At 40.1% G+C, this 25684-nt stretch overlaps 1 protein-coding gene across 1 annotated transcript in view; it reads right to left on the bottom strand.

Moving 5' to 3' along the window:
- Window positions 1–1678: 1678 nt before the first annotated feature.
- The window catches only part of LOC118645501 (pectinesterase inhibitor 10-like), a 27635-nt gene continuing 3629 nt past the window's right edge, over window positions 1679–25684 (bottom strand). Inside the window, exon 2 of the mRNA XM_036286701.1 lies at window positions 1679–5128. The gene's annotated coding sequence lies outside the window, so the exon portion shown is untranslated. The remainder of the gene's footprint in view (window positions 5129–25684) is intronic.

Here is a 25684-nt window from a genome sequence, read left to right as displayed (position 1 = left end):
TATCAAAAAATTTTATCAAATAATAAAGAAATTGCACTTTTAGGATAATTGCCTAACGAAAGGAATCAATTATCCTAAAAGCGCAATATCTCTTTCTCTTTCTCTCGGTTGCTCGAATATTCGATGCCAGCCGTTTTCGAGGATGGTGACCACGCGCGACGGCGACCGTAATCGCTCTTCCGCGGCGATCTAAAAGCGAGACGCGACGAGAGAGCCATCCTCTCCTATCTGCCTCGATGTAGGTGAAGTGGCTTTTCTAATGATACGAAGCGTGTGAGCCGACGAAGACGCGTCCAAGTAGTATCTCACGCGCTCACCACCGTGGGGGGAAATCGCGCGGGGGTCCGGCCTCCTCATCCTCTGTTACCACGATGACGACGAGGACGCTGAAGCCGGAAGAGGACGAGGGGGAGCGGCGATGCGCGAAGTAAACTAGTGCATCCCCGGACCGCGCGCGCTCGCGCGCGCGGCGATGTGTGCAACACGTAACGACGTGTTGTAAGGAGAGTATTTTCAAGGGGGGTTAACGAACCCGAGAGAGGCGCCGCGCCGGCCATCTTCGCCGGTCGTGTCTTACTTTGCGCCTCCCCGGCTTCTCGCGGAGCCGCTGCCGACGACGCCGAGGGAAATCGGCCATTTTTTTTTCCTCCCGATTCCGCGAACGTGATTTTAATTTGAGTTCCGTTCGAAAGTCGATACACCGCGGGAGTCGAAGCCCGCCGCGACACTCCACGTTCATGGGAGAGAAGCGGCTCTATCGGGCACGTCACTTTTTCCGAAATCGCGACCGTCAGCTGATAGCTCTCAAACAGTAGGTACATCAGATGAATCGAACTTTAGCAAACGTAAGACTTTTACTAGCAATTTCGGGCGAAACCAATTCTCTCGTATAATCGAGACATTTTTTGATTTATCGGAAATTTTAATTTTCGTCGCGGCCGGCAAATTTCTGCACTGTTCGAATTATATACGCGCGCGTGACGTATTTGCGTCGCGATACCGCGCGAAGCCGCGCCGCGGATGCTGCTGCGTTCGCGCTCAAGGTGAAGGTATCCCCCGTGAAAAGTGGCGATTCAGCGTGACCGCCGCGCCGCGCCAATACGCAATACACACGCGCGGTGTAACGACAAGTTAGCTAAGTAGTGCAAGCGTAAGAGAGTGCTCGGCTCTACTAGAGGTCAGTAACCACTCGCGCGATCGCTCCGTTCCGTTCCGTTCCGGTTACCCGCGCGGCACGGGCGATCGCTCGCTTCCACCTTCTCTCCCTAGAACTTGCCTCCATTAGCGTTTTCGCGTCCGCGGTAAACGCCGTGCCGTCTAACTTTTTTGCGCCACCACCAAGTCCGCCCTACGCCGTATAATGACGTTACGTAGAGTTCTCTCGCGGCCGACCGTTATTCGGATGCGATAAGAATCTAAGTCCCCATTTAAGCAGTCCTTCCGAGGGAACTTTCCCGATCCCAGGAAAACGAGCCGAGTTGCAATTTTGCGTTTGCGTTCGTGAGCAACAAATTTAGTTGTTCCATTGATCGAAGATATGCCGCGTGTGTGTGTGTGTGTGTCCGGTAATAATAAATAATTTAATCAAATAATTTAATCTTTCGTCGAGAAAATAACGAAACGACAATGCGTTCTTAACTTTCGACTTTAGCTAACTTTAAATAACACAGTTTTCTTCTTTTTTTTTTTTTCCTAATTGAAAGACTTTTTTAGAAAACCAGTTCTTAGCAGCCCGTGACTTTCATTCCAATGAGGATGCACCAGCATTCTCAGGGCTCTAATTATCAGATATCCATCTTCTTACTTTTTACGGAACGCAAGGCTTTGATTTTAATTCAATTCACCCTCCGATTCCATTCATTCATGATGATACCCACGTAACAAGAAGATGCTTTAACCGCGCAATCTCATTCCTCGAGTAAGCAAGTCGAGATTACCCTCTGATGAAATTGTAATTCATTAGTGTTTAATTATCGACCGTAAAAAAGTAAATCGGAGACGAGATAATGTTGAGAAATTACGTCTGAAAAGCAACGACATTCCATCCGCGAATCGTTCAATGATATTCCGTTATCACACACGTGCGATTTCTTATTCTGATCACATCCTTCTACCCATCTTATTCTTGCCACCCGAAGTGCCGCCGGATGGTGATTGATGCGAAATGTCGGCGGCCACGGATTGCCTTAAATCATCATGTTACATCTCTTCAGGTGCAACACACAGCACTTGCGTTAAAAAATATTCTTGCCTATCTGCCGTGATGTCACGGTAGAATTAATAAATTCTTTCCAAATTTTTTCTTACATACATCAAACCTGCAAGTCCAATAAACAAATGGAATTAATTTATTCAGTTATCGATTTCGAATACTTAAATGATTTAACATAAAACAGTTAAGTTTCACAGTTTCATAATTCATTGCTAATTTATTCATTTTATTTATTTCGGTATCTCTTTTAATTAATAAATGTGATTATTTTTATTAAAGGTCTCCAACTCGCCGTTATTCAGATACACGAATCCAGTGCCGAGAATCTCGCTAGATCCATAACTCTCTCTCTCTCTACATATTAGTATATAATTATAAATTCATTATGTTATAAGACTAGATACACGCCGCTTCTCGAATAAAAACAATCTGTGTATCGTTGTAGTCCAATGATCTCACTGCTTCGTACGCGTTACGCAACTCGGGACAATCGCATAGATTTATAAATCGGATAAAGTTGGTTTCGTTGACCGGCGTGCGAGATATTACGTAGGCGTCGACTCTGGAGACTTCAATGCCAGATAGGAGACTCTCCGAGAGCGCGAGACTCGCCAGATGCCAATGAAGCCATAGCCGTATCTCTATAGTCGTTTGTACATTGGCAGGGCTGACGTTTTTGTATTAATGCAAAAAATATGAACGGCACAAAATCAACGCTCTTGGATTGGCAAGCGGCTTTATCGTGATCATGACGATCGGATCTGTACAATGTAGTACCTCTTGGCTACATTGCGGCAACATTGAACTCTTATAGTTTGCGGTATAATATTACAAAGATATTATAGAGGCGTGGAATTTGCAAAGTACAAGGTTGCAGCAATATTATAGTAACGGATCGTTCGAGATATCTCGTAAGTTTTGATAAATAAAATCTATTCGCCAAGAAATTTGCCGATTACTGGTACGATAAAAGTAGAAAAATGATTATAATTTATTACAATTTTTTCGACGTAAATTATCTAAACAAATCTGAGTAGAACTCTAATTTGAGCTATATATATAGAAAAAGATTAAAAAAGAACGTTCTCAAATTCACATAGCACTTAATGATAATTCAAATCAATTTAATGATAATTCAAACAATATCTATATTAGGAAAAATGTTTTGTTGTAACAAACAAATAATTTGATTAAAATGTACTGAACAAAACTATTTAATTAATAAAATATTCTTTATCTACTTGTATTTTGCAAAACATTCTTTTTATATATTTATATAAAATAAAATATTGAGTTATTATTTAGAAAATGCCTCAGTTAAACTATTCTTGCTAACAGTACTAAATTTTTTTAGTATATATGTAAAGCAAGATAGGTGTACAGATTACTTTGTATCTAAGACTGGCAATACACTACTCAAAATAATTGAAAGAATTAATCTGTGTTAAAATTAAAGTCAAATAAGCTTCAAAAATATTATTATTTTATATAGTAACAGATATTTTAATTTATTTCATATCAATTCAATTTATGTTGTTTTCGAGATAATATCTCACACAATTTTCACTGCATTTATCTGTAATAAAATAAAAAATATAATTCATATACAAATCATTTTCAGAAGTTACTAAAATTAAACAAGCAATTATTTGATTTTTCTCATACTAAACATCGATAACAACACGTATTATAACACAATTAATTTATTTGGTGGTAAAAGTCATCGAAAACGCAGACGAAATCAAGACGAGAGCAAGGAAGAAACACATCTCTCACGCGAGGTGGAAAATTATTAAAAACAAAGCTGCAATATACATCGATTGCGGTCATTATCGGTTATCTCTGCCGCGATCTCGTGAGCGAGTATCAGATTTCCCATCGTTGCCCCTTAGCAAAGTTAAAATATCTGAGGATTGATGGCACATACGGATATTCGAAGAAGCGGTATTTCGTAAGCAAAATCGATGCAAATATAATGCTAACCATCAGACAACTTGTATTTTCGGAGGTCAGTAACCAGAAGAAATAGAAAAGGCGTACACGGCCGCACGGGAGGAAGGATTGTCACAATACGGTATCTTGGTAGGAAAAAATTTCTAAGTAAAATTTATCCATTAGGGAATATGATGGCGATCATCGACTTGTATTTTCGGAGGTCAGTAACCAGAGAACATGGAAGAGGCATGCTCGTCCGGCGTTCATAAGGAGGGAGACGGAAGAAGAGACCTACACGCGTATACGCTCGCGAGGTAGACGCCAAAGAGGGCAGAGGAAAACGCTCGGTATGGAGGGGATACTGAGAGAAAGAGAAGGATAGGAAGACGAAGTGAGAGGTCGAGAAAAAGAGAAGAGAAAGGATGAATTAACAGACAGGGAAAAGGATGGAATGAAGAATAAGGCAGGATATATATACAAAAGTGAGAGAAAGAGAAACAAGACGCGGAGTAGGAGACAAGTAAAAAGAAGTAAGAGACGGGGAAAGGGAAAGAAGGAGAGACAGAATAAGACGCATGGAAGAGACTAGGAAAAGGAAAGATAAAGTGAGAGACAGAGGAAAAGAGGCAAGGAGAGACACTAGGGAAGATGGAAGAAGGGGGAGAGAGGGAGAGAAAAGACAGAGTAAGAGGAAAGATAAGAGACAAGAGAAGAGAGAAAAGAGAACGGCAGCTCCCACGGAACAAGAGAGATGAACCGAGGAGAAGATAGAATGAAGAATGAAACGAAGCGAGTCGGTAATGAGCGCGAAGAAAATTTCTCAAAGTTTAAATGTTAATAAAAGTCTGGAATCTCTCGAATCTCCAGCCTTAACTTCCGTATTCTTAACAGCTTCTCCTGCGTCGAGAGCAAAATGCGGCAAAACAATGAATCCTCTTCCGTTTTTGCGCAATCGGTAGAGTAAGGACTGAGGGCAAAATCCTACAAATGAAAGAAATTTACTTTAACGAGGAAAATAAACAAAAAAATAGGAAAGTTCGATACGTTAGAGAACGGATATCTAAGAGTAAAAATAATAACAGCAAAGCAGTGAAAGAAAACGCAACGATGATCATGGGGTACGGTGATAAGGGGAACGAGAGGAGTTCAACGCAGGGAGACGAAAGGGAGACGAGCACGAGGAGGAGGAGGAGGAGGAGGAGGAGGAGGAGGAGAAGAAGGAGGAGGATGAGGTGCAGGAGAAGGTGAAGGAGGCGAGTGATAGCGTACACGCGGGAGAGAAGAACTCGATGCCGAGCGATGCTGAAACGGGGGTGGGGAAGAGTACCGTTGCTTCTGTCGATGGGGAATGCCGGCGTGCGCGCACGAACGAAACGAATAACCGCCTGTATGCCGCGGCGAGCACCAACCTGGACGGAACGAAGAGAAGAGACAACAACGTGGAGACGCGAAGGAGGAAAAGAGGGAATGGACGAACGATCGTACCAACAAGCGAGTGAACGAACGAACGAACGAACGAACGAAGAAGGAGCCGAGGAGAGGCAGCGCACGAGGTGTTCACCGCGTGGCTGTAAAGAGAGAACAAACCAACGCCGAGGAAACCAACGGCCCATCGTCGTCATCGCGACTCTGCCTCCTCTTCCTTCCTTAGTCCCCTCGCCGGTCCCCTCGTGTATACACACACGTAGAAGGAACACGCAGCGCGCACATACACACACACACACTCACACCGACCGCGGTACGCACGCATGTAGGCCCGCCCGCCTGCTCGCGGCCTGCCTACGTGGGTCACGCACACGTGCGAGAGCGAGAGCACGGGCAAGGAGACACCTAGACTCACCTTACCCGCTTCGTACTCGTCAGTTGGAACCACGCGGCTCCGCACGGTGTACACGACCGTACGTCAAGGACGAGGCAGTCCTCGACTGCCGGCGCAGAGATCAGGAGAGAGAGAGGAGCGTCCTGACGCGCGCGATTACGAGAGAGCCGCACTCTCAGTTCGACCATCTCGCCGTAACCGGCCAGCACGCGCAAAAGGGTGCGAAAACGCGTTCCGCGACGACAACAAACTAACCATCCGATGGCGCAACGACGTGGCTGAGGGAGTTCTTGGTGCTTTTTCTTGGTGCGCCGCGAATGCGAGATACCGTCGAAACATTGTGACACTGCGCTGAGAGACATTTTGTGACTGTCCCCGCTGCCGGTTGGTACCTGATACTTCAGTGTCAAAAAAGTAGTCGAAGAAACATTCGTGAATCGCGACGACATCGATGGTGGATTATCAGCCGGACTGGAGATATGTCAGTGACTTCGGCGTGTGAACTTTGACAGTTCGTGATAGGAACTACCGGCTGCCAGGCAGACACGCAAGGTAAGTCCGATTAATTGTAATATAATATCGAATTCAAAAGATAAAAAGATATATTATATAAAGGTGCCACGATAATAATTTGCAATCGAGTTTTCATCAATCGCAAGGTGAGTCCGATAAATTGTAGTATAATATCGATTCAAAAGATAGATATATTATATAAAGGTACGATAATAATCTGCAACCCAGTCTTGATCAATCTTAAAATACCGGGCTTTGCACAACGCAAACATAAATTCACGGCTGAAAAATTGATTCGTAATAATATCGGTTTGCTTCAAAGAAGATCAATTGATGTTTTTACACCAAAGTTAAGTGACGTCAACGCTTTCTCTTGAAATTTTTAACATGTCGTAGCACATGTTAGATCTTACGATTACTTATTTTTGAACTTATTTTTACATAATCCGAGAACTGTTTTTACATAAGTCAGATTCTAAACTTAAATACCTTTTTGCAAATTGCAACACTGGTCACGTTTAAAGAATACAACAAAATAGAACAGTTTGCTTTTAAAAGACGAATCTTAATTATCAGATTTTAAAGATTGTAACATTCTCGTATCTTTCAATCAAGGATATATTATGTCGTAAATTTTAACAATATCGAACTTAAAACAATTAGCATTCTTAAATATTACATATGAATTGATTCATTATCATTACAATTTATTCGTAAATTTACGATCACTAGGTTCATCAAACTTAAATTTCTTTTTTCTACCTTGATATAAAAACCTTCTGTATGTTACATTTTTAATTAATCACACCAATTAATCGAATGCTAATTAATCGAATATTAAATCATCTATATAAATATCGCTCGTGGAATGTAGGGGCAAAAGATGATACTGTTACTGTAATATAATTTATATCGAATTAAATTGAAACATGCGACATAATGGCAAACGATCGGAAATCTCATTAAAATCGTCGTCAAGAACTAATCCTGAAAAGCGTGACGCTTTTCTTCCATATTATCGAATTAAACGGGCGCAAATCTGTCCTCGTTCGTTATTAATACTCGCATTTGCGATTTCATTGGGATTACGAATTGCAGATAAATCAGGGGCTATCAATGTGCATTAATCCGGCCAAATCGCGTTAACTCGATCGGTTTTTAAATCTCACGATCGCCCGATTGATAAAACCAGGATACAAGCAGGAAATAAAATGAATAAATTAGCAACAATGCAGCGACGAAGCCCAACAATTATGCAATTTTGCATAACGGTCCATTGGGACGGCATCGGCAAAGCAAGTCGAATAAAACGGCGAGCATAATCGCGCGGAACGAAAATGAATATATACGAGGCAGTCCCGAGTACTTTGAACCCTTCGATATATGCGTTACGTCACGGGAGATGCTCTTCGAATACAGAAAGTGTTTCTTCACGCTCGTTCTTCGAGAGTCTCCGTGTGTCCCTAACGGTATCAGGACCAAGCCGAAAGTCTGAAAAAAACAACGGTAAAAGGAATAACGCAATTTACGTTTTGTAAAGTGATACTATATAATATACGAACTCCCCGATCGATTTCATATCTCGCTTCTTTTTGATCGAATTCGAATCCGATGTTATCTTAGCAAAATCTACGCTCTGCCAAACCTACTATACAAAAAGCCAATTGTGATATTTTCAATATTTACGAACAAAACATAAAAATGTTTAAATTTGTGACAGTAGTATGTTTTGATATAAAGCTTTATCTTATAATAATCACCAAATACAATATCTCGAGTAATCTCGAGAGCCCAAAGTGTCACCAACAAAACAACAAACTAATAAAAAAGGGATATCTGTAGAAATATATATTATCCGATAATTCACACAATAAATTTACATTTTATTTTTTTCCTCCAAGATATACTGTCGAATGATTAAATTAAAGGGTTTTTTTAGCGTGAACTCGCAAGAGGTCATCGAACTAAAAATAAGTAGTTGTCCGTCGACTTTCCAAATTTTTCTGCGGCAATCTTCGACGAAAACATGAAACGCCCTGTCGATTTTCCTTTTCTTTTCTTTTTAGAGGAATTATTTTAGATGATTTTTTTTTTACCTTATGCATCCTAATGTGCAGTTGTTAGCCGAGCGATAATATCGATTTATGAGCATACGATCGGGACCGTTTGCTTGTCATAGGTGTACGGGGAAACACCGTTAAACGCACGTATTTCCTAATATGACATAACGGTGTGTGTTACGGCCCCCCCATTTTTTCTTCGGCCGAACGAAATTTTCGTCGGCGCGTAACTCTCGGTTCGGCACCGGGGGAAAATCTCGGCTTGAAGAAAGGCGGCGTTTCTTATTTGAAACAAAATCCCACCACGGTAAAAGAGGACAACGATAAAAGAGGAAACAGGATGGAAAAAGAAAAAGGACGGGGAGTGGAAAATTGTTGAGGCGTCAAAGGATTACGAAGTATAAAGGAAGTCGAGAACGGAAACGAGTCCTTTGTATCTACGGCCCACGTTTCCTATCGGCCATTGCTTCGAGAAGTACGAAAAGACTTATCCTTATCGAATGCGCAAAATGATTTACTTAATAATCGTGAAATAGAAAGATGGATCTCCAGAAAGTCCGATAATTTGGTTTTATAGTTTATGGGACATTACGTAAAATTCTAAAATAAGGGAAAAATTTATGTGTAAGCCTAATTTTTTCTTCCATAAATACTTGCATTGCGTTACTCTATTACTCTAAAAAAATTGTTTTCTTAAAAATCTGTCAATATATGTCAAGAAAAATTTTTTTTAATATCTAAAAATATATTTAAAAAAATCTTTATAGACAATATTTAAATAAATATTAAATGTTATATACTAAACATCTAAATATGAATAATTTGTGAATTTAGCACTATATTAATTTTATAGATTTCTAATTTAATGGATATCCGATAAAGTATTATAACACACAAGAAAATGGTTGTTTATAATGATTGTAAGTTTAGAGAATATCTTTGATTAAACAGTGTCATATGCGATATTAAATAGTGTTTTATCAGAAATAGAAAAAGGTAGCGCAATTTATAATTAATAAATACAATTGTTAGAATAAAGTAAAGTAAACTGAAATGGTGTCATTTCGACATAACTATTATGGATGCAAATGCATAGTCTATAAATCATTAACCACCTTGAAGGATTTTACATAATGTAAAAAACTTTTTTAACTATAAAAATACTGAAAAAAATTGTCTTACACATGCTGTACTATTTTTGCAAATTTTTCTAAAATGTATTTCATAAGAATAGTATATGTTTCCCTAGAATATGTAAACGCGAAAATCTATTAGCGGTATTTATGGTCCGAGCGTTCGCAGCATTGCGAATCGAGCTTTCCCGGAATTGTACCGGTTTCCAATTATCGATTTAACATCCTTCGTCCCGTAACGCTGCAACATCTCAATGTCCTGCGAGCGTGATGCCACGCTAGGATATTTTCAGGTGCTGGTTCGGTCGATGTCGATGGCCGGTACCGTTTTCTCGCGTGTTACAGGATAAGTGCTTTTCGATTTTGAGAATGGCACGCTGTGGGAGAGGATAATAACGCTTGCAGGTGCCTACTAATGTGACATAACGGTATCCGTAGCCGCGGTTCGTAGCCGCGGTCACTGCGAACTTGCGTATATGTAATCATTTTGGGATGGAAGGTGGGGCGAGGGGTAGGAGAGGTGGTGGAGAGAGAGAGAGAGAGAGGGGGACAGGGGAAGGGGGACGGTCGATTTATTGGAACGGTCGTTGCACTTTTCGTACGGGGGGCACTGATCGAAAAGATCCGTACTTTCTTGCATGTCCGCGAAGCGCTCGAAGATCCCGAGAGATCTTTCCAACGTAGTTATCATATGATCTGATTCGATATTTTATTTCTACCATTGCCGATTGTCACTTAGATAACACAATAAAAATTTTATCTTTACCGTATGACAATAATAAGGATTATTATTGTGCTTCTACTCGACAAGCTTATTACGTTTTCATTGTCGAAAACAGAAATGGAAAAAGATTGTCGGACTGATGCAATATTTTTTTTTTAAGTGATATCTGAATGTTAATGGACAAATACAGTAATAATAATAATTTTAAAAACGCACATAATTGAGGACGCTGGTAAGAGATCCAGCTGCAAATTGTTTCATGACTGAAAATCCTCGATTGTCTTCGATAATAAGGTAATTCACGCGCGCCTCGGGATATGTATTTCGTTCCGGCGCCACATACCGCAATGGTGTCATAATCTAATCAACGGGAAATCGGACTGCGCGCGCCTCTTGCGCGGCTTTCTCCGTCTTTAGAAAAAAAAAAATCAAGGGTGGTCGATGACCGTGTCGTTCCTAGGCCTAGCCTAGATTCGTCGTCCGCCGCGGACGAGCGGCGAGGCTGAAAGTACCGTAGCGCCATTTTCCATGCAAAAATTGCGCTTGTCCTGTGCGATTCCGCGATAATACGCACGCCGAACCGTAAAGTATTACGCGCTACCGTAACGATGACCGTCCGTCGCGCGTGTATATGGGGTGTCCCGTTCGGCGCGTCCTCGCCATGTCGTTATGTTCAATGAACGAGTGTATGCAATACCTCTCGGAATGCAATTCTCGAAATCGATCTTTTTGCTGTTATACCTATGACGAAGGGATTCTTAACAAAATTTCAAATACTATTGCAACTCGATGTGAATTATTCATTGCAGTAGATTTGCAAAAGGCTAAATCTCACTCGAATATTAATGAATATACTGTAATACAATTTCCACTACGTAATAATTGACTAGTACGATCAACCCGAATTCGTTTTTATTATTTTAATTATTTATTACTATTTCTTGCAGTGTTGAACAATTTTAATTTTTTTTACACATATTCTCATGACATTAAATTTTATTCGAATTGCCGGGTTGATGTGAGCGATTTGCATGTACGATTAGCGCTTTAGAAAATTGGGATTTGCTTCGCCGAAGAAGGTTTTCTCACTCGCAGTGAAGGCTCTAGCGGACAGACACGCCGAATTAGTGCAAATTTTCTCCCGGCGACCGGAGTGCAATAAACTCGGCCTGCATTTTCTGCAGCGCGCAAGCTAGACTCTCCGAAGTATTACGCGGTACCATAACCCCGATTATGCTATCTATAGGGTGACTACGAAATGTGCTAAGTCTAATTCGGTTTAGATTGTACGAAAAAAATGCTCACGTATAATCGATTTTCTTTTCTTCCTCTCTCTCTTTCTCTCTCTCTCTCTCTCTGTCCCTTCTTTTTCTCCTTTCTCTCTTCCCTCTCTATCTCTGTTTCTTCTGTCTACCTCTCTCCTCTCTCTCTTTCTCTCTCTCTTTCTCTCTGCCTCTCTCTTTCTCACACTATCTCTCTGTTTCTCTATGCGTTGAACTCGGAAGTGTTACGTCCGTGTCTATCGGGTGCCGCTAGATCGCTCATGAACCTGCGGCCCTAATGCGTACGATCATTACGAGGAGATAAATTCAGGAACAATGGAAATTAAGTTGAATTCATGTCAGCCGTACGGTACGTGATGTGACACAACTCGTAACAAATAAAACGCGTCGGCATGATAATTATGTGGCACATCCGCGAAAAAAAAATCAACATTTGCTAAACGAAGAAGAAAGGCCACTTCCCTTTCCGTTATCAAAATTCAAAATTACACCATTGATAAGCGAATTTTATTTGGTTTCTTTCATTATATTTTCTATGATTCTCGTTGATTGCAAATTGAATCCGCGACCACCGCATGAAATCTGCCACACACTTTATTTTTCGAGAAATGTACTTGGAAATCGATTTTTTAATGACGATAACACAAGTGTGCGATGATTGGACGGGCCATTATCATCGATATTTGGAAGTCCATCAGTGAAAGCGTGATTCGCTTGACAAAATGAACCGCGATTGGTGCACCACGGTCGTGTGCGGTCATTATACGCGCTTCCTCATTCTCACTTATGCCGCAGCGTGCGGAATTCGTCGTGATAAAATTCTCCCGTGCGAAGCACCTCCGCACCTCGGAAAGATCGTCAGCATCTCGGAATACGCGCGAGCCAAGTTATACGAGTGTTTATCGTGAGGACGCATCGTTAAATTCTTGTTTGTTTGGACGAGCGAAGACCTTTTTAAGCTCGCGCTGCGTACCGTCGATTAAATTGTGAAATAAACTTCCAGAAACAATGATTTGCTCGAAGAATCAAGGTTTATTGTTACGTGGAAAGAACGATGTTGCTGAAATGTTTAAAAATTTAGTTATATAAATGCAGATCTGAAAATAATTTTGTTGGATCACCAACATAATTATGTAGAACGTTCGAATTGGTTGCTAGAACTGGTTGCAAAACTTCTCCTTGCAATTTTGCCTGTCGTGTTTGACAATGAGTGTCGTACATAATTAATTTTGTTTATTAATTCAACACAATTATTTTTAAATTTGTATATATATATATATATATATATATATATATATATATATATATATAGTTAAATTTTTAGATACTCATACAGAATCATTCTTTCCATACATTTTACTTTTCTGCAATTATAATCATAAATAGGAAAAAATACGAAATTGTAAACATACTAAATTCAGTTTTCAAAATTTAAAATCTCAAAAACTGTAAGTAACGCATTTAGTTAAGCACTTAAAACCATGCTTCGAATCGAAACTCTCGTTCGGCAAAAATAAAAAAAAATTCGATGTCACTGACAGATAAAAATACTTGATTTCAGTGGATTGAAATTTCGACAAATCTCACTCTGGCGTTTTATTTAAAATCAAAGATTTACGTTACGATATAATTGTGCAATTCCATTTACTTATACATCATTGAGTCGTAAGTACGGGACTAAACAATTTACTCTGAAAGAAAAACGTTAAAGGTTATATCAGTGGCAAGCGAAAATACGGAGTTGACGCGGTAGCCATGGACTACCCGGTATACCCGAGTGTGCGATCTAGATGAAAATTAGCGTAAATCGGCAGGGAATCGAATCGCAGAGGTCAAAGCGCGCATCGAGCGTCGAAGTATCACGAGCCGCGCAGCGCGCTCATGTACCGGGTGTCCACCGGCGAGAGGACGGGACGTTTGCGGATGGGAAGGAAGGCTCGGAATCGACTCGGGGGCTCGCGTATATAGGAGGCTCGCGAGGCGAGGAGTCAATGACCGTTCTACATTGACGCGTTGCTCCGGCCCGAGTGCCGGCTGAGTTGAGTAAAGTCACGGCCAGCCGTCAGCCGTGAGATTCCCTCCCTTCACTTCGCTTCGCTTTAGCCTTGCTGGTCGGCCTAGCGACGGCGACGAGTCGCGCGCGAGTAGTGTCAACTCGTCACTTTGTCCTCACGGTGGATAAAGTCAATCAAAATGGGATGGACACGACCGATTTCGCGATAATATGCTACTGAATCTAATATGCATACGAGATATCCCAGAAATTACGGGAGCATATTTGCCAAATATATACACTTAGGTCATATTAGGAGAAACAATTTATTAATTAAGTAAAATTTTTTGAGAGCATAGAATTGTTTTACAGTTGAAAACAGTTACGTTTTAAACATACATTATACAATCTCTTCTTCCAAATAATTAAACGTTACTTCTAAAAGTAATTTTTAACCTTTTAAAATTATTTCCTTCTTTTGGCATTAAAAATTTCGTTTTCATTAATTCCTTAATTTATTATACATACATCAATTTAATATTGTTACTATTCTTTTTTCTTCTAAAAAAAGCACAACGGATTTATAACCGGAATTATTCTTTTATTATAACCGTATTCTTTTATTAAAAGTTTTCATCCGCGGTATATTGACACGTCATTGGTTTTGACGTGTAGAGTCTTACTTGCCGAAGAGATAATTGCAGAAATACAACGTTCGTGAATTGAATCAAGATTTCAATTAGCACGATTAAAGTATACCATACTCCGCGATCACAATTAAATTGGCATTATCGATGCATCAAGGTCGCGCGCGCTAGTGCGCGCGAAACAATAAAAAGGTGACGATAAATTGTTGCCGGTAGCATTATCGTGGGATGAGAAATTCAGTTAACTTGGAATTCTCTGGGTTCTGATTTAATCGAAGCGAGCCACCGCCGATGAGAAGGCACGCTCTTATGAAACCTCGGATTGTATAATCATTCCTCCATTATATTCGGTATAGACCGAATTAATCCGACGAAAGGCAAATACGCGCTCCTCCTTGACTGCCATTCGGCGGCGTGTATGTACGCTTTAGCCGCGTTTAATGCTAATGCTGCCACTCGCGTTTCGTCATTACCGAATTAAAGCGGATTTGCATTCGGCCGCTTGCCGCCCGCTTTGACGGGACGAAACCACGGGCGCAACTTCGCCCGATTATTTTATCGCGACTAGCGGAAGTTTACGAGGCGATATCTCTGCGCGTCTGGCGTTTCAGGACGATATTCGCTCTTTCGAAAAATTCCGCGGGCGAATACGCGGGAGAATGCGACGATAATTAAAGTCGATGTGCGCTCGCAGCGCAAAGCGGATGAAATACCTGCGTGATCCCGCTGCGACCGGCGCGAGTACACAAAACCAGAAGACTGTAGAGCAGGAAGCGCGGTCAGGTAGGAAGATGCGCGAACGACGCTTGAGCGCGAATAAAAATAAGCCCGGGGTGAATCCGTTATCGTTAAATGCGTCTACCCTGGCGCAACAGCATGCGAACGAATGCGATTAGTAGAGGATTGAGTAGAACGAGGCTCGCAGAATCAGACGAGGCCGCAAGATGCAAGAAAATGCAATTCTCGCGTCGCACCGAAGGGATCTTTTCACGTCGCGGATTTACCTACTTTTCTCAACCACCTGCCGACTTTTTCTATACTGTCAATGTTGAAAAGTTAATCGTCCGTCTTCCGAGCGACGCTAAATTTAGTTCGCCAGGCCATTCGCGCGTGCGCGCGCGACTCTCCGCGTATCCTTTACTCTCACCAAACCATAAACGCATTTTACTATCGCCACGCTGCACCGAAGGAGGTATACTTACCTAGAAAGATACCTCTTAGAATTTCCATTTTCTCAAGTACTCGCGAACGCTGCCGGAATACACGCGGGTGGACGGAAGGAGCGAGTCTCGTTCGATTAGCAATTCAAAAAACTAGAGATTGCCGGGCAAATTAGAAAAAAATATCCTTTAATTCCACAAACGAGTAACAGAGCAATGTGCTTCAAAGTCGCGATTTCGCTTTAATCTTCCTCGGCGATGATCGAGAAATCCTTAAAAATTACTAAAGAGCTTCAATCGGCTTTAAAACTCTAAGTATCCGAATAATTTATTATCTTAATTATATCAGATATATTATTACCCAATTATTCAAGTCGAGATAATTTCCTTGAATGTGTGTACGAGAGATATCGGAGAATCCATAAAATCAATTAAGTTAGATAATCAAATATGAGCAAGTCCACTATATTTAAAGATAATTTCCTTAATTTCCTTTCAGAAAAAGAATTTAATTAAAATTTCTATTATAATACACTTTTCTTCTGATAAAAAGAAAATAGAAAAAATAAGATAAGCAAGATTTTCTTGTGATTTATTTGATTGACGTGTCTCCATTAATACTGTCTTTTCAAGTATAACAAACTTGCAAAACATTTTACGGAATTGTTGTACTTGAATAAAGATAATAAAAATATTTTCAAGTTCCTGAGGTAAAAACAGTGAGATGACCATGGCTCGTTTCGGTTAACTGTCGTGTAATATTACACTTGCTAGAAATTAGTCGGCGCTGCCGACCGAAACAGGATACACCTGGAGGCAGAAAGAGGGAGAGACAGAGAGAGAGAGAGAAAGAGACGGGAAGAAGATTCCAGGATTAGGAAGGATTAGACACGCGAGAGCGCGTAATTTTTCGCATTTCCTGATTCTACGGCGAGCGTATGGCAAAACAGGCGGCGGAATTATTTCGTCGTGTTCCACGGCGCGCGTTCGTATCGCATTAAGCGGATAATATACCCGAGTCTCTCGTCGGCGGCGAGTCAGCGCGCTCATTCGTTATATAAGGTGAAAGGGCGACTGACATTGACATTGAAGTTCCGAGCCGCTCAATGCGGAAACGCATAAACTCCGTTATTTAATCTCTTTCGCAACGATTACAGAGTATATCGCTTTATATCGGCGCGCCGAAGTTATGATTACACGGACATTTCTCGCCTTATCAACAGCTGAGAATGTATCGTACGCAATGTGTACAAAAATAATAATGTGATAATTTTTCGATCAGGACGACAATTTTGTTTCAGACAAAAATTATCATTCAAAATGCAACGTTTTTTTATAGTCAAACATTTTTTGCTACTTTATTTTACATGTTGAAAATGTCAAAGATATACAATACAATTGAATTAAAGTGAGCGATGGATAATGCTCGGGAAATTTCAATCTTCCATTTCACGAGCTATTTACAGCTATTTCTCGATATTTCAGTTGCAGAAAAATCTACTCTCATTTAAACAACAAACCAACTTAAAACTCTAAAAAATTTTATAGTTTTATAAACCGTGCGCTAAATTAATATTAATAATTTCCGGCTTTTATGAATTTACCGGGATAATACCAGAAAAAAAGTTTCGCAAAATTTTTCAATTTATCCAATCTCCATGTACATCGTTATTACGTTATTCGCGAAAAAAAGGATCCACGCTGCTGTCAGGCGCGTTGATAGAGTTTCAATTTTCCCGTTCCCCGCGCGCGTTCGATAACCCCATCCTGAAAGCGAGAAACCTGCGCGCGAGATATAGAAACACTTGACCTGCCTCACTCTCTCACGCCACGTCGAGCACAATACCCGAATATAACCGACATCCTTATCTGTCGGCGACAATTTCTCCATTTCGACGTACCACGTGCTGCTATCGGTACGTTATCAGTTTTGTCTGGAAAATTTTATAACGCGTGCGCTAACCCTGGCGAGAGCTCAAATAAGGACACACTCAACACACATATGCTTACATGTTTCTCAAGTCTTGTCTATACATCATTTAATTCCACTAACCTCTTGTTTTTTTTTTCACAATTTTACTCCGGCATTACTCTCATGTAATGATATCTTTAAGAAATAAAGATTGTAATTCAAAAATGATAAAAGTTTAATGGGAAGAATCGAAAACCTAGAATATAAGTTCGTAAGATTCTTTATCAAATGCATCGAGAAATTCTGAATGACTTATTTTGCAGAATTAAAATTTTCAATTGTTTAATTAATGTTTCCATAAAAAATATTTAAATATATAAAAAGAATACAATTATAAAATATATTTTTATTAAATTTAGTTAGAAAGAGATATTTTTTGTGTCATGTGTAATAGAAAAAAAAGTAATATAGCCAATAACATATGTAATTGCGGGCTGCCAACTACATAAAATACTCAATACAATAATATTTGCTATTAATGCAAGTACAATGTTGATATTGCAATAGCATATATTATTGTATTGAGTATATCTGTAGTTGGCAGCCTACAACTACATATCTTATTGAATATATTACTTTTTTTTTTCAGTGTATAAAAGTCGGTCTTCAACATCTATTTTTTTATACTTAATATAAAAAATAATAAAACTCAAGAATTAACTTATTATAACAATTTTATATTAGATAAGATTTTAAAATTCAATTTTTTTCTATTCTTGACTTTTTGTTCCACTTTGCCAACTGTAAAAATGTCAAATATTCTACTTTAGCTAAAGAAATACGTCGAAATTTATTTGACCTACTTTATTCTAATCAAATAATCATTCGCGACCATGCAAATTCATTAACATTATGCGCGACGTACCAACTTTAGAGAGATAAAGTTAATTTCCTCGACTTAAATTTTTTCCGTATGCATTCGTTCATGTATCTTAAAAAGCTTAAGAAAATAACATATAGAAAGAAATTTAAAGGTATATTTAAAAAAGACATGGAATAGACGTATAAATGTAAGTCTTAAAATAAGAAAAATAGCATATAAAATATAAAAGAGTTAAAAATGGTAAATCATTAAATAAATCATGAAACTAAAAAAATATTAAGTTAAAGCATGAAATTACAGTAAAATTAAAAAATATTCAAACTTAATGTACTCAATTTCTAATACGCTCTCTCTTTCCTCCACTTTTCAAAGGAGGAAATTTGAAAAATCGTAAATTAGAAAAACTGATCGGAAAGATCGGAAGGAAAAAGTGCAGGACGTTCACAATTGGCAGCGCGCCACAACGAGCAGCGTGAACGCGCGTAGCCCATTTCGGAATGAGGATGCCGCGCTGGTGTGCCGGTTAGCGCGGCACGAAGTGTGCTATTACAAAATAGGTTATGCAGCGCGCAAAGAGAGTCGAGTTCAACAACCGGCGAGAACGGTGAACCGTGAGGCGCGCAGCCCGGTAGCGAAAATGATATAGCGGTCGTCCGTGACTGTGCGCGCTCGCTCGCTCGCTCGCTCGCTTGCGCCGAGCGAGTAGAGAGAGGCGCGCTTTGGTCGGCCGTGAGCGAGCGAGCGAGCGCACGACGGCGGGCTACGAGTACGCACGATCACGTGTCCCCATTGAAAGCGGCCGTGCCGTACGGCCCGACGTCGAGCCGCGCCACTCGCCGAGGCCGGTGCGGCTGACGTTCGTTTCCACTTGTACTTTTGCGAAACGGCGGCGCGAGGCGGCCGCGGGGGTCGATGTACTCGCGGCCGAAGGAGATCAGTTTCGGCGTGCTCGCCTTGCTCTCTCGCAGGAGCCGACGTTAAAGAGAAGCACGCAGCAACCAAACGGAACGGCAATTTGTTATGTCCTGAGGCAGCACGCCTTTTGGATCTCTTTCGAACAATGGCGCACCGCCTTTTGAATCATTGAAAAACTGGAGAAACGCGGTCAAACGTATACATATGTGTGTACGAATTACTCGGGCAAACTGTAGTTAAAATATTTTTTGTCCCAAAATTAAGAAAATAACGGAAAGAAATTTTTTTTTTCGTGTAAGACACTTGCAATATTTCTCGTAGTTTTAATGAATCTGTAGATTTTGTTGCATAACTTACATACTCAATAATAATAATAATAATATTTAAGTGTGTACATATATATATAATAATTTCATAATAATTTTAAAGTCATTTAGATTATATTTCTTGTGCTGCATGAAATTCATTAGCGTGAAATAATAATTATTCTGTCGTAACGCGCTCAAGGAGGACATCGCGTCGCGATTAGTGAGCTACATATCGTCTCGTTTCCATCATCCGCTTATCAAACGATGCTCTCCTTTTGCCATTGTACAAGGACCTTCGCGAAAGCAAAGTGCACGTAAGAGCGACACAGATGTAAATTACAGACACGTTATCCTTTGAACTAAGCGATGTTTTCTATTTCCCTAATGTGCACTCGAGAAATTGCAAATAATTCAACGTTAAGAAAATCCAACTTTATAAATTAAGGCCAACAGCCTCTCCTATATATTTTTGGAACAACTCGTCTTGAACTCTTTTGATCATTGAACGTAAATATATATATGTAATCACAATTATACAAAATACATATGTTTTATATTAATATAAAATTTTATTTCGCAGTTAAGTAATGTTTCTTAGAAATTAATGTTTCTTATTGCAACGATTATTTGGTGTGCAAAATATCACAAATCAATTATATCAAATGTCACTTAGATGTCACATAGATATATAAGATCTAAAAAGATTCTGGAGTGAATTTATTAATTGCATTTTACCTATTTAAAGAGATGTCTTTTAATACATAAGTTCTGGGTTTCTTTCATTGTTTTAGAATCAATTCTTAAGGTTTTCAAATATTTCTCGTTTGTTAATTTTAATTAAAAAATACAATCAGAACATTTCTTCCTTGTTAGCTGCATTTTTAGTTTCTTGGAAATAAGAAAAAGTTCGCACGCAATGAACAAAATAGGGAAGATAAGATATTGCAGTCATGTTATTTTAGACCAAAAATATTCGACAGAGAAAAAGAAGGGAGAAAGAGAGAGAGAGAGAGAGAGAGAGAGAGAGAGAGAGAGAGAGAGAGAGAGAGAGAGAACATTTCCCCAGTCCAGTAATTTTTGGCAGAAAATAACATCTTTGGTCTTTCATGTACTTTCTCAATCTGACTTCATGCGGTTTCTTATTTCTTAAGATAAAAATGCAGCAGAAAAGAAAGATTTGCTGACATCGTCGAAATTCAAATAAAATCGCTAAGGCACTGGAGAGTCTCGAGAAAATGGAGTTTGAAAATTGTTTCCAATGGTAGGGGAAGAGTTTGAATCAAATCGAAAAGAAATTATTCTGAAGGAGATTATATTTGAATGTACTTGATAAGTTTTTAATCTACATAAATATATTTTTTAATATAATATTCCGAAATCTTTTGGATATCACATGTCCAATATTTCCAAAGTGAAACTTTCTTTGAAAAGCGATACAATATATGTAATAACAACTTATTATGTCACCTAGCGCTATTCAAGCTTTATATTTTTTCGCAAAATGTTTTGTTAATTTATATAAATATATAAACTGCGCTTAAAAAAAAAAGATTTACAGCATTGAAGATTTTTGTGGAGTATCACATGTTTGAAATAAAATATTAAGATAAAGAGAAGATAGAAAAAAAGAGATTAACATCTAAAAAATACAAGATTTGCGCGGTCGTCAGAAAAGAGTCAGAAAAAGGCACACGTTATTCGGAATAAAAATGCACAAGAGGGCATTGTGCGTGCACACACATACGCACACGCATTCGCTTATATAATATGCATAAGGAGAAAACGCAGACACGCGAACAAGGAAGATCCGGAAGAGCCTCGTGATAAGGAGCCAGAGATAAGAGGAGAGTTAGCCGCCTCAAGCCTTACCGAAAACGAATTCGGTTTTACTTTTGGCCGTGCCATCTCCCGCTTCTCCTCTCGTACACTTCCTCCTTCTCCTCCTCCTCCTCCTCCTCGCTTCGTACAACGGTGCTTTTACGCACCTGTACACGCATAGACTCGCGACGCGTGCATAGTGTGGGCTCATATGTATAATACCCCGCTGTCCTCACGTATTCACGCGTTTTACGACCGTTCGGCCGCGGCGCATGGCGCTGTATGTACCTGTACGGTACTTTCGGTGTATACACAAGGCGCAGGTATGTACAGTTAGGCGAATGACGCGCTCCGTCCGTCTGTCCGTCCCCTCGGCTTGGTTTCGATGCCGGAACGTGGTAATATGCAGGGGCAAATCGCGGGGACGGCCGTGCGCGTTGGAAAATCTTTTCACGCACGCACGTGTATACGATCCACCCCGCGGCGCGATCCTGGTCCGTTTGCGCGTACACACAGAGCGGTACCGTTCGTGCGCCCAATTCACATCGGCTGTATGATACGCGATTCTCTCTATGACGACACGCGTTTTTCGCGTTTGACGCGTCATCTTCGGGGATACGGAGAGCTGACCCGCGAAGCGCAACGTTTTGCCACGATTTGCCGAGATAACCAAAGAGACCCCGGTCGCGATCAAAGGCAGTCTTCTATCGCGAATTAAAATTTTTCGTTCGACATGAACGAGCATTCGCGCTTCTCGTCGTAATATTATTAAATGTAAAGGATAAGAATAAATAAATATATCAGATTATAAATTGTTACTGTCATATCGATTATAGATGTTAATTTTAGAATACTATGATTGCAATTTTTATCTACGCGCACCGCGCAATGCTATACCGACAACCTCACGAAGAATTATTAGAGAGCGACAAAAGTATCGAAAGGAGAACGTTGCTCGATGTAGCGGAAATTACGCAAATCTGCACGCTTTAAGGTTCGTTCACCGATGCGCGATACTACCTCTTTAACCGGCAACACGTACTGCCGCACGGATGTCCTAAAATTTTACGATCCCATTTTATCACTTCACTTGATCGGAAATTAAGTCCATAAACATCTTCCTGTAATTTCTTAATCTGCAATAATATATTTGTGTCGCCAAATTTTCGTTATAGCAAAAGTTCTGGCTCAACGACGTATAAGATTCCGTTATCATTTTTCATGTCCCGAAGAAAGTCTAAATGTCTCGGCGCTTTTATTAGCAAAACAAAAAAAAATGCATCGAAGAATCCGTGTAGACGAAAGTAGCGATGATAGTTCCGGGACACCCCGTATACGCTATGCAGGCGCGAAAGGGGGGTCCCCTATGGGGGTATCGGAACCTCGTTACTCAGTGCACCATGCCTATGGTGTGGTCCAAGTCCAAGTCCAAGTAGACCTCCAAGTGGGACAACGACCGGCAGAGACCTTCTTTCAGATCCGTGGCGAAGAGAGAATGGAGAAGGTGCCGTAGCGAACGAGGAGAAAGAAGGACGGAGCTCATTCGGGGGCGAGGGGTGGGGTGCGGGGAGAGTGAGGTTGGCCGAGCGAGGGGTGGGGGAGGGAGGAACGAGGAGGTGGTGGCAATCGCGAACTCACTTTGCTAATTCACTTGCTCGTTGCTTTTCCGGTTTACATTTTGCTACCAGCCGGGTACGACGGCCTTTAAAGCCGCGCTCGGCCGACTGGAAAACGAGATTTTCAATGTTACGCGCCGTGAATGGGAACTCGCCGAAATCGAAGACGCTAATTTTTCGCTCGTCATCCCGAAACGGGGGAGAATATGGGGCAGTTTGCGCAAAACGCGCCATCCTTTGGCATTTTATACGTTTCTATGGCTCTTTGTACGCAAAATCTACGAAATAACAACTCTTCATCAAATTTTAACTGTATATAAAATATACGCAGTTTGATTTTTCCAGTTTGAACGAGATATTTTTCTCATTGAAAATATTAAAACGGCTTTATCGAAGATGGAAAAGCGTATAGATTAAATATAGCTAAGTAAATACGTAATATGTTGTGAAAAATGGAGACAAGACCATTTTTTCCAATAATATTTTATAACGTGAAAAAATATTGATAGGTATCAAGATCCGTGAAAACGACGAGTTTTTCTGGAAATCATTTCTGAAACGGTTCTTTAGATGTGTTTGGAATTGCGACTGTCGCGAGGAGCGCGGTACGTTTAGACGCAGGAAACTTTTTAAGTGACAGGAAACAACAACGGAGAACCGGTAGTTTCCTTGATGCTCAGGACGCTAAATATTTCAGTGAGTTTCCTGCTTGATGCACCGTTATCGATAGGCGAGAGTACACGTAGCGTCTAAGCGGACAGAAACTAGATTTGGCATTAAATCAACCTCGTGGTAGCGAGTGTTCTTTTTGCAGAAAATCCCTGCCTATCGATATTTAAACGTCAGACAACTAAACACCAGATGTGTAACGGAGATTGAAAGCTCCCCGTATAATTTTAAAGATCAAAATCAATAAGGATAAAAATGCAACATTTGCAATTTATCGCCACAAATAAAGTTAACCGGACTTTGTGCATTAGGTACTTTCGTAAACTTTCTTTCCGTTTCGTAAAAAATAGAGAAAACTACTTGTACCACCTGTTCTTGCCAATGTTTCAATTAGTGCCCGCCACAATTCTTAGTAGCCACAATCGCGGACGGTGGAAAAACATCAGGGGCTCACAGTATTTTCCCGGAAGGTCGGGCAGCTGGTTAAGCAGGCGCATCGAATATTCGTTTCGTGTCCTCCGCGGTTAAGAAAGGTCTGGACGTCTGTAAGAAGGTCGATGCTTCGGCCGACTGTGCGAGAGGTCGATGACCCATAAGGCTTTGAACCGGGACATGTTGCGTTTAAGCTTTTTGTAGAAAGTGCTGTTACTCCGCGTTACTTTTGTATTAAAGTGAATCCTCGCCGGCCTGCCGCGGAACAATTTACCGTTTTTCGCGTGCGATTCGCCGCACCGTGGCGTTTCAATTATTCCGCCCTTCAACTTGAACAAGCACCTACGCGAATGCACACGAGAATCCGGGCTGATTTTCCATTTGCGGTGGAACAGTAATGTCGGAAAGGCGAATAATGCATTTAAAAATGCATTTAAGCTGTTTAATTCGATATATTAATGATCCGGAAGGATTAAAAAGAGCGCAACCCTTTCTCTTTAATAAAATTTTTACATAGCACAATCTTATTTTGCCTTTTCAAATCTAAAATTGCTTAGTATTCTCTTTTTTCAAAATACATTTATAAAATATTCTTCTAGAAGACTTACACTTATAATATTCATATTTCAAAATATACTTCATAATTTGTTTTCTTTTCTTTTGCGAAGATTAATAAACTGAGATCCGTACAATATAATTACATTTCATTAAATATACGTAACAGAATTATCGTTTTTTATTAAAATGATCACATACATAATGCGAACAATGCACGGAGTTAAAAATGTGAATGATTATGATTTTCTTAATTACGTAAAACCAAACATGACTGCATTGTACCATGATGATACGATTTCGTAGTTCTGAGGACATCTCGCAAACAAATTTCTCTCCGTTATTCGCCGTAATCTTTACGCACACGCAATCTACTTGATAAACACGCATATATATATATATATATATACATATACATATATATATACGTACACTGGATGGTCCGTTATATACTCCTAAAGTAACAGTTACGAGTGCGCGAGACGGCAGGCATACGAAAGGAGGGGGAGAGGAGGAGCAGGGACGGCGAAACACCTTGCTTCGATCCGAATGGGTTCCATGGAAACGACGTTTCCGGTTCACATTCGGTTTTCTATCCGTGGTGGCCGCTATTACGCGTCTGATTAGAAATTTACGCGCGACATGCTGCCGTCGCGTTGCCATCGCCGCCGTCAATTTTCCGGCTTTTTTTCACGGCAACGTCGTGGCATCCCAATTTCTCTCTTAATCGAAAATCGATATTTTATATGGAACAACACGGATCAATCAAATATATGAATGAAATGAAATGGATATGTAGAAATTATCTTTGGCACCGGTAGCCGAATAAAATATTTTCATTTCATTGCAAGTGGAGATTGATCGGAAATTCGAGAGCGAGAAAAATTAATTTCTGGTGCACAACTACATTTCTATATCTTCAAGAAATATCTATAATTAAATAACGTTGTAAAAATTTTACGAAGCAAATTTCAATTTAAAATTTAACCAGGTATGAATACTGGTTTCCAATGAAAAATTTTATTTAATTCGTAATGCAACAATGATTAGGAAGTTAAATATTAAGAAGTAAAATCCATCGATAAATTTTATTTTAC

This window comes from Monomorium pharaonis, chromosome 5 (assembly GCF_013373865.1).
Source record: "Monomorium pharaonis isolate MP-MQ-018 chromosome 5, ASM1337386v2, whole genome shotgun sequence".
Lineage (NCBI taxonomy): Eukaryota > Metazoa > Arthropoda > Insecta > Hymenoptera > Formicidae > Monomorium > Monomorium pharaonis.
The sequence above is the reverse complement of the archived record's forward strand: the minus strand, read 5'-3'. Positions and strand labels throughout refer to the sequence as shown.